The sequence below is a fragment of the Macrobrachium rosenbergii genome, chromosome 15 (genome assembly GCF_040412425.1).
Source record: "Macrobrachium rosenbergii isolate ZJJX-2024 chromosome 15, ASM4041242v1, whole genome shotgun sequence".
NCBI lineage: Eukaryota > Metazoa > Arthropoda > Malacostraca > Decapoda > Palaemonidae > Macrobrachium > Macrobrachium rosenbergii.
Genome location: NC_089755.1, coordinates 20584554 through 20594340, shown reverse-complemented (window position 1 = coordinate 20594340; position 9787 = coordinate 20584554). Strand labels below are relative to the sequence as shown.

The 9787-nt window shown below is 37.0% G+C and overlaps 1 pseudogene; it reads right to left on the bottom strand.

Moving 5' to 3' along the window:
* Positions 1-3034: 3034 nt before the first annotated feature.
* The window catches only part of LOC136846289 (uncharacterized), a 35658-nt pseudogene continuing 28905 nt past the window's right edge, over positions 3035-9787 (bottom strand).

Below are 9787 nucleotides of genomic sequence, written 5' to 3'. Positions count from 1 at the left end.
CCACCTCTGCCATGTTGCCCGTGTAGTGCGTTTGTCACACGCAGCCATATTATGGATATTAAAGGACGTTTGTGGCTTACTGATTGTATATGAATCACGGTGATGTGATAAAAAGTCATAATATGGCTGCGTGCGACAAACGCACTACACGGTCAACATGGCAGAGGTGGGTGGATATCGTCTCTAAATACAAACACCAGAGTTCGACGGGGATTTGCAGATGAGAGCCGATATCCACTTATAACTCACTTGCTGGCCGTGTGGATTAAAGCGTCCATTGTAGTCCTGAGTTCTTGTCCTTCGTTGGTTCGAGCCCACGGGACGACGAACTTATTATCAACTAAAAAATTCCCCTTCGGTAATATATATGAAAATATATTACTTCCGAGGTAGAGCGAATTGGATATTAAAGGACGTTTGTAGCTTACTGATTGTATGAATCACGGTGATGTGATAAAAAGTCATAATATGGCTGCGTGCGACAAATGCACTACACGGTCGACATGGCAGAGGTGGGTGGATATCGTCTCAAAATACAAACACCTGAGTTCGACGGGGATTTGTAGATGAGAGCCGATATCCACTTATACCTGACTTGCTGGCCATGTGGATTAAAGCATCCACTGTAGTCCTGAGTTCTTGTCCTTCGTTGGTTCAAGCCCATGGGACGACGAACTGATTATCAACTAAAAAATTCCCCTTCAGTAACATATATGAAAATATATTATTTCTGAGGTAGAGCGAATTGGATATTAAAGGACGTTTGTAGCTTACTGATTGTATATGAATCACGGTGATGTGATAAAAAGTCATAATATGGCTGCATGCGACAAATGCACTACACGGTCAACATGGCAGAGGTGGGTGGATATCATCTCTAAATACAAACACCTGAGTTCGACGGGGATTTGTAGATGAGAGCCGATATCCACTTATACCTCACTTGCTGGCCGTGTGGATTAAAACGTCCACTGTAGTCCTGAGTTCTTGTCCTCCGTTGGTTTGAGCCCACAGGATGATGAACTTATCATCAACTAAAAAATTCCCCTTTGGTAACATATATGAAAATATATTACATCCGAGGTAGAGCGAATTGGATATTAAGGGACGTTTGTAGCTTACTGATTATATGCATATATACATATATATTCTTTAGGAAGCATATACTTATGTAATCTTACAAAAAAATTCTTTCCCTACATAATTAAAGACATAATTTTTTGGGCATACCACTTTTTCAGCAATCGTCATTTTCTATATATTTATCACCAGGTTTAACATTTCGCCGGCCCCCCCCCCGGCGTCTGATGCCTAAGGACTGTTTGGCTGACTTAAAAGTAAAATATTTGGAGTTATAACACCAAAAGTCATATATATATATATATATTTCTCGTGGTCAGGTCGGCAATGCGACCTTCTTGTGATATCAGTAACGAGGGTTCGTTTCCCGCAACCGGCCATTACAGTCTCTTCAATTTCTTCCGTTTGGATCATTCGACTTCGTAGTTACAAGCATATCCAAAAAAAGCGCGAAGAATTCGGGAAGTTAAGAGGGCATTGTGGCTATTAGAATTACATATGTGTCTGGTAAAATGACCAGTAGATTCTATATATATATATATATATATATATATATATATATATATATATATATATATATATATATATATATATATATATATATATGTAAAAACTGTGGCCTGAGTACTGGATGACGAATCAGCCATCTTTTGTCTTATCTAGAGTAGCTTTGAGTGTTCTTGTATTCATTTGAACATCCGATATGCTTAAGAAACAAAACGAATTATGTGAGAATGTTTGGGCATCACATCGTGATTTTAGGAAATACGCCAAAGATAAAAAACGCAATAAGGTTGAGGCATTTTCGTCCTAAAATCTTTCTCTCGTGGTCCACATCACTCACGGTTTTAACAGAAAAATATCCTTCGAGGGGCGCACCACGCCGTTTTTTAATCGGAATCTGTCCTAATCGGGCACGCTGTGATGTGTCCCCCTCAGGAGGACACATCACCCCATTTCTTAATTGAAAACCGTCCTTGGAAGAACGCATAATGCTACAGTTTTAATAAAAAAACGCCCAGAACTGAAAACTGTCCCATGAAGAGCATTTTACGCACCAGTTTTAACTGAAAGCCACTCTCAGAGAGGAAAGAATGAAAGCGAAAGTTCCGCAGCACAAGAATACCCTGACAAAGAAAAAAGGCCAATATAATGAAAAGAGAATAAGGATGTCATGTTTTGCGTCGCCTTCGAAAAAGAAGGAAATTGAAATAAAACAAAGGAAAAATGGATGTCAGATGTTTCGTTATAACTTGGATATTAGTTATATACTGCTGCATCATGGGATGTTCTCTCCCTCAGATGAAGAAGAAAATAAAAAACAGTTAGTTGACACGTGGATGAAAATAAAAGTAAATAGGAAAATGTTCATCTTTTTTACTAAGACGTATTTTGTCAGGACAAAATCATAAGCCGCCTATGTTTTTTCCGATTGTATGACTAATCTAGCGGTTAAGACACCCAATTTATTGGCGAGAGAGTATTGGTTAGAATCTCAGGCTAGGACGGAGAGAAGACACTCGCCTCGTTATAGAGAGATACCCGGCTAAATAACTGAGTCTCTGGATGATACTAAATGGTGACCACCAGATTCTTTCAAAAATTACTCCCGTAACAGGATGTGACTCCAGAGAAAAAAACACTGATATGGTGTCTGCCATTTTAATACTATTACTGTAAGCGGTGAACCGCAGGCGAACCCCCTGTGCCGGAAACTTCTATGCCACTATTTACTTCGTACTCCCTCACATAAGGCGTATCAGCCCCAAAGCAAATAACCTATAAGGCAACTAAACTCACAGAATTGTTCACATTCAACTACATGAATAAAAACGTATTATTTTGGACAGAATTCCTATCCTCTCTCTCTCTCTCTCTCTCTCTCTTTTGTTAATCCATCTTGATTATATCAGTCATGAGCTTATTACGACTTTTTCCTTCCAAGAGTGTGACCTCATCCCTCATCATCGCCATCATCATCACTATCATCAAAATCAACATCACCATCATCATTATCATCATCATCATCATCATCATCGTCTCTCTTGCTTTTCCCATCCTGAATGAAAGTCACTCACGACTCCTTACCCACTAAACCCATTAGGAAGGATGCAGTGTACTATGGGTCACGTCTCTATGGAATACCTGTTTTATGATTAAGTTTCAAATAGGGTACCTGATGAGAAACCTCCACCCACTTATCTCTCTCTCTCTCTCTCTCTCTCTCTCTCTCTCTCTCTCTCTCTCTCTCTCCGGCAGGTGCTCTGCTCACGTTGGCAAGGTCCGTGGATTGCTAATGCTCACTAATCCAACTAGTTTCAAATTGGCACCACCATCTACTGGTGCAAGGAAAAATAACGGCGGGGAGGTAGTTACCTGATCCCTAAAGACTTGCTTTGAGATGAAAAGGCTCTGCCTTTCTGGCGCCACTCTTTTTAAATGGAAAAAAGGCATAATGTGCAAATGAAAGATACACACACACACACACTTTTATATATATATATATATATATATATATATATATATATATATATAATATATATATATATATAATATATATTATAATACACAATTGTTCTGTGCATTAGTAATGAAATGGAGTTTTATTCAAAGATCTTGGAAAACAGTTCACATTATCAAGTGTCCGTACAATACTTGATAATGTGGACTGTTTGTCCAAGAAAGCTTGTAACTTTTGAATAAAAACTCCATTAGATACCATCCAGTTTGAATGAGGTCCTTTAGTAATATATATATATATATATATATATATATATATATATATATATATATATATATATATCCTATATATATACAGATCCTTAGTAAGTTATTAAGCTACAAGTGTCCTATAATATCCGATCCGCTCTACCTCGGAGATAATATAGTTTCATATATGTTACTGAAGAGGAATTTTTTTAGCTGATAATAAGTTCGTCGCCCAGTGGGCTCGAACCACGGAAGACAAGAACTCAGTACTACAGTGACTTGCATTAACCCACACTGCTGGAAGACTAGAACTACAGTCAGGACTGCAGTGACGAGCATTAAACCACTCAACCATGGTATATATATATATATATATATATATATATATATATATATATATATATATATATATATATATATATATATATATATATATATATATATATATATAAATGCTTATCATGAGCCAGTTATAGACTCTAAATGAATGATTTAGTTGCTTACCTCAATATTTTTATAGTATCTGACTGCTGTTGTTTCAGGAAATTGTAAAAACGTAGAAAAGGGGGAATATAGCTGAGCTGATGGCTCTACTTACAAGGCAGTTGTAAGCAAACAAGGGTAAGTTTAAGATTACGTATATTTATATTAAATGACCAAACAGAAGATGAAACGAAATAAACAGGCAGGTAAGGCCTGAGAGATTAATTATAACTAGGAACACTTGAAGGTATAGCCGTCGCTGTGACAATGCTGATGAGGGGAGTCTTGGACTCCACAAAGGGTGAGGCACAATCAAGGAAGAATTCCATGGTTAAGTATCTCTCTGTAAACGGAGAGATTTACGAATTAAAGGCCAGTAAGGACACAGTAAAATATGCATAGGACAAGGAGGTGCACGGAGGGTACCAAGGATGCCTTGAACACACGATTTTACATAATTACTCAACACTGGAATTTTCGTAACACTGCTCTAACAAGGCGAGATTAATATGGAAATACTGGCACTTAGAAATAAAAATAGGAAGTATAGTATGAGAATTAAAACAGTATGACTGAATGAAAAGAACCTTTACAACCTTATAGAAGAGGTAGCTTCAGCATGGATAATGGCGGCGGAGGAGGGCTAAAAGGCTTTACTGGTAAGAATACTGAGGCCCCCTACAAGATAGGACCACGTGGTAGAGGCATGGTGCTCTGAAGGAGGTGGGAATGCAAAGGGCGGCTGTGACTTGCTCGCATCCAGATCTGTCTCTAATTTCTTGTTCCTTCGGTCCATCCTTTTATAATGCTTTCCTCATGCAGATGGGGATAGTGTCATCCCTCTATGAGCATGCATCATTTGAATCTCGGGTCACCTCATGGTGAGCAAATTCCAGGTGTCCCTACAGGAGCCGCACCTCTCTCTTAATCTGGTTTATTCTGCCTGTGTCCAGAAATTAATCTCCTCCTGGCCTCATGTCCTGAAAATTAAAGGGCTTCCCACAGTCGCATGTTCAAAGAGAGAAAGTGGAACAGATATATAGAGTACAATTAATGGATTTAAGGAGGGACCAATATTCCTTTCACACTTCCATGTCAGGCAGGGCTAAGCAATGCATTGTGTAAGGCACTTCAGTTCTTTGAAGTAATTAAATTGAAATTACCTCGTTTCGACTGTCTTAACTGCCCTCCTGCGTGTCGTGTGCAAAGGCAAGGTAAAGTTTGTCCTCAGCATGGACAGTCAGAATTTGGAAAGTGGATCGACCATTTCTCGACCAACCTCAAGTCGGGAATGGAAGCAGCAGTAACTTTTGAAATGTTACCTTGCGGTTGGTAATTCTTATTACCTGAGGATGGTAATGGCTGAACATTGATCATTGGAAAGGAAGGCGTGTTCTTCAATGGCAACGACCACTGTTGTCCCATCAGCACCATGGGAGGTGATGTCTCAGTAGTGTGGCGATGGTAGTCCTCGAGGTTCTGCAGTGATGATGTGGATGGATACCATTGTGATGAGTACGTCAATTCAGTTCTGAGGATTGTGGTGACTGAACCCTGGTCATCAGTTTTGGAAGAAGTGTTTTTCTTTGGCAGCATGGCTGTTGTCGCATCGGCGCTGCGGTGGTCGTGAGGTAGAGGATATCAGTGATAGTTCAGCAGTGTGGCGATGTTCGTCCTCGAGAATCTGAGGTTACGACGTTAGGGTATACCATTGTTTTTGGATACAGTTATTACTCCTGAGGATACCGTTTACCATTATTGATTATTGAACAAGTATTATGACTTGTGTTAAGCAGAAGTAGCTCATGTTGATGAATCATGTTTATGATGTTAATGTAGTGTTCATTTGTATGTTATGATGCTGTGTAATGCTGCTGATATTTTTTATTTATATTGATCGTTTTTTGATTGAGGAATTGTTGAAGTTAAAGTAATATGGAGAGTTTATGGAATTTGATAAAGTCAAAGTAACGACGTTATTTTGACTTGTTTTTGGTTTAAAATGATTAGTTATAGTAACGGTCATGATTATTATTTTTGTCTCTCCGCTTTCTGAATCCTAGACTCATTGCAAATATGTACAGTAATTAGGATTAATAAACTAGGTTTAAGGTACCAGAGTATTTTATTACACCCTCTTCAATGGTTTCTCTGTCCACCAGTCCACTCCACTCCTCTTTGGTATAAATTAAGAACCTAAAATCTTCTGGAAAAATTCTTATGAGGTTAAATATAATGGAATTTGTGTTACGGTTCCCTGGAGAGAGAAAGGGACCATGACAATTGTATTCTTACTTCTGAGTTTTAAATTAAGCGTTTGGTAGCTTGGACGCTTGGGAAGATGTAGTAATATATATAATGTGTTGGTACAGAGCACATGGAAGAACAAGTTGATGGCTAAAATGTTGAGGAGAGGAATAGCAGAGGTAATTCTGTTTTTTAGTTGGCTGAAGCAAAATTTAGAGTAGATATGAGTTGGAGAGGTAAGGGTGAAAATGTTGCTCTATATGTAATTAACACAGGTGACTTGAATGAGATGGCAGTGCGAAGAGTATCAGAGAAAATGGATGAAATATGGGCTAGGGTTAGAGATATGGAGGAGGAAGGTGTAGATTAAGAGTAGGGGTGATTTGAGAGTCATGTTCTTTGGACAACCAGAAGTTTTTGTATGTATAGGAGATAGGGAAAGAGAATAAAAGCAGCAAGTGGAGTGGTGGGATGAGGAAATAAGAGGTTTAGTGAAGGAATAAAGAAGATTATTTGAGGTATAGCAGTTGGATGGCAAAAGATCATGTGCAGACATACAAGTTTGAGGATAGCTTAGTCAAGATAAAAAAAGAAAGCAAGTCATAAAAATGGAGAAAAAGTGAGGAAAAGCATGAAAGAGAATAAAAGTTCTGCTGGGACGTTAATGCAAAGTGAAAGGTTAACGAGCATTATGGACCTTCAAATAAAAGATGCATATGGGGAGATGTTGTCTGAAGTGAAAGCTATTTTGGGTTGAAGGCGTGCCTATTTTGACGATTTGATGAACATGGAGAATAGATGAGAGGCAGTGCTCAATGATGCAAGAGGAAAGGGTTAATGAATGGTTGGGGTGTGACTTTTGAGGACATAAGAAGTGTAATTAACAGACTGAAGTTTGAAAAGATGCCAAGAGTTGAAGGGATTAGAACTGAGATACTGTGTTAAGGATATGGTGGTTTGATAGAAGGGGTATTCAGGATTTGTAAGGTAAGTCGGGATGAGTGAAAGTTCTGAACGAATGGATGAGTAGAATAATTGCTCCACTGTATAAAGGTAAAAGTAATTAGGAAACTGTAAGAATTGTAGGCATAACGTTATGCAGTATATCAGGGAAGATATATGGTAAGATTTTGACTGAAAAATGCAACAGATGACAGGAGGATTGATAAATTGAAAAGTAAAATGAAATGCTGTATGTGGTACGGATTTGAATAAGGTTTATGATCGAACTAATAGAGAGGTATATGGAGTGCAGTGTTTATGTGTGGTATAATAGATTACTTACTGAGAGTGATTAAAAATTCTAAAATAATTTAGAATATGTAGGCGGAAGACGGATTGATTTGATTTAAAAGTTGTTCTGAGACAAGAGTATATCATACCTCCGTGGCTTCTCATTATCTTCATGATGGAGCGATGCGAGAAGTCATATAAAGGACTGTACATGTGAGTGCAAAGTTATAAAATAAGAAAATGAGTCGTGAATAGAGCGCAGAATGTTTGGTATGCTGACTGGGGACATTGGAAATAAACTTTAGAAAACAGTATAAGAGTTTAAAGTTTTCACAACAGGAGAAAATCGGAAGTGACAGTGACCATGTATACACTTATAAGGCAAATGTAATTAGGAGGATCGATCAGTGTCAATATGGAGGGTTTGTTCAACTATCTGGGAGAAAATTTAGCGGATGATGATAGCGTGTGAAATACGTGAGTCACACAAAATAACTGAAGGAATAAAGGTAGTGGAGACATTTAGGATATTTTGCAAGAGAAGAATACACAGGTGAGATATGTGGAGATGGGTAATAGTAAAACGGCTGGTAGTATATGAAACGCTGGATGATAGTAGAAAAAAAGGAAGATGATAGGCTGGCGAAAAAGAGTGTAAAATTCGGAAGTGTTGGTGGGGATGAGTAAAGGAAGAGCTAGAAAACGCTGGATATTTGTGGTGACTGTCCCATTGAAAAGGAATGGCCTTGATGTCTGGGAAGACCGAGAATGTGTGCAAGGTAGGGGTAAATGAGTATGCAGTGCATGTAAGGGGTTCAACATTGCTGATGAGGTTTCAGTGTAGGGCCAAGAAACAACTAATATGGATGTTTTACTGAACAATAAGTTTATCCAGCATTCTGTACTTAAAGTATGAATGTGGTAGTGACTATAGTGTTCTCTTTCCATGAAGTCAACCCATTTTATATATATATATATATATATATATATATATATATATATATATATATATATATATATATATATATATACATACATACATATATACAGTATATATAATGTACATATATACATATATTTACACATATATGTATGTATACATATACATTAAATCAATTAGCCATAATGCCTCTTAACGGTAGTAGAGCTTCGTCCTTTTTGTAGTCAGGCCGATAACGTGACCTCGTTCCTGCTACGAACATCAGAATTTCGTCATATTATTCCATTTGGATTTGAGGTTTTGCAGTAACAAGCATATGCAAAAAGTGCAAAGAATTCAGTAAGGTAAGAGGGTATTGTGGCTATTACAGATGCATACGCATCTGGTAAAATTTGACCGGTAAATTTTATCTCTCTCTCTCTCTCTCTATATATATATATATATATATATATATACTCTCTCTCTCTCTCTCTCTCTCTCTCTCTCTCTCTCTCTCTCTCTCTATATATATATATATATATAATATATATATATATATATATATATATATATATATATATATATATATATATATATATATATATATACATACAATCAGGGATCCATAAGACAAGAAGTCTTCAAAGTTCTTTATTTAGAAACGTTTCGTGCAATCCTTTGCACATCATCAGTCTGCAATGAATTATAAAGAGCAGTTAAAACTAAAGTTAAAATAACAATTATTATACCGACAGTAAAAATTTTTTTTATAAAGTCAACATAAAAGCAGAAAAATTTTATAAAAAAATAATAAAATAAAATAAAATAAATAAATAAATATATTAAAATTCATCAAGTTTGTTAAGGAAATTTAACTACCTTTTACAGTACAACGCAAGAGGAAGAATGGCCTGAAGAAACGTCAATGCCCAGACAACACCTTAAGCAAGAGAGAAACCGCAGAAGTGTTACTATTCAAATTAGGGGACAGGTGCTTTATATATAATGACTCAAGGGTAGTTAAAAAGGCAGTTTGAGATGTAGCACTGAGAATCGAAAAATGTGATTTTTCAACATGAATTTTACATTTAGTAGCATGTGTTCTAATGCTAGAAA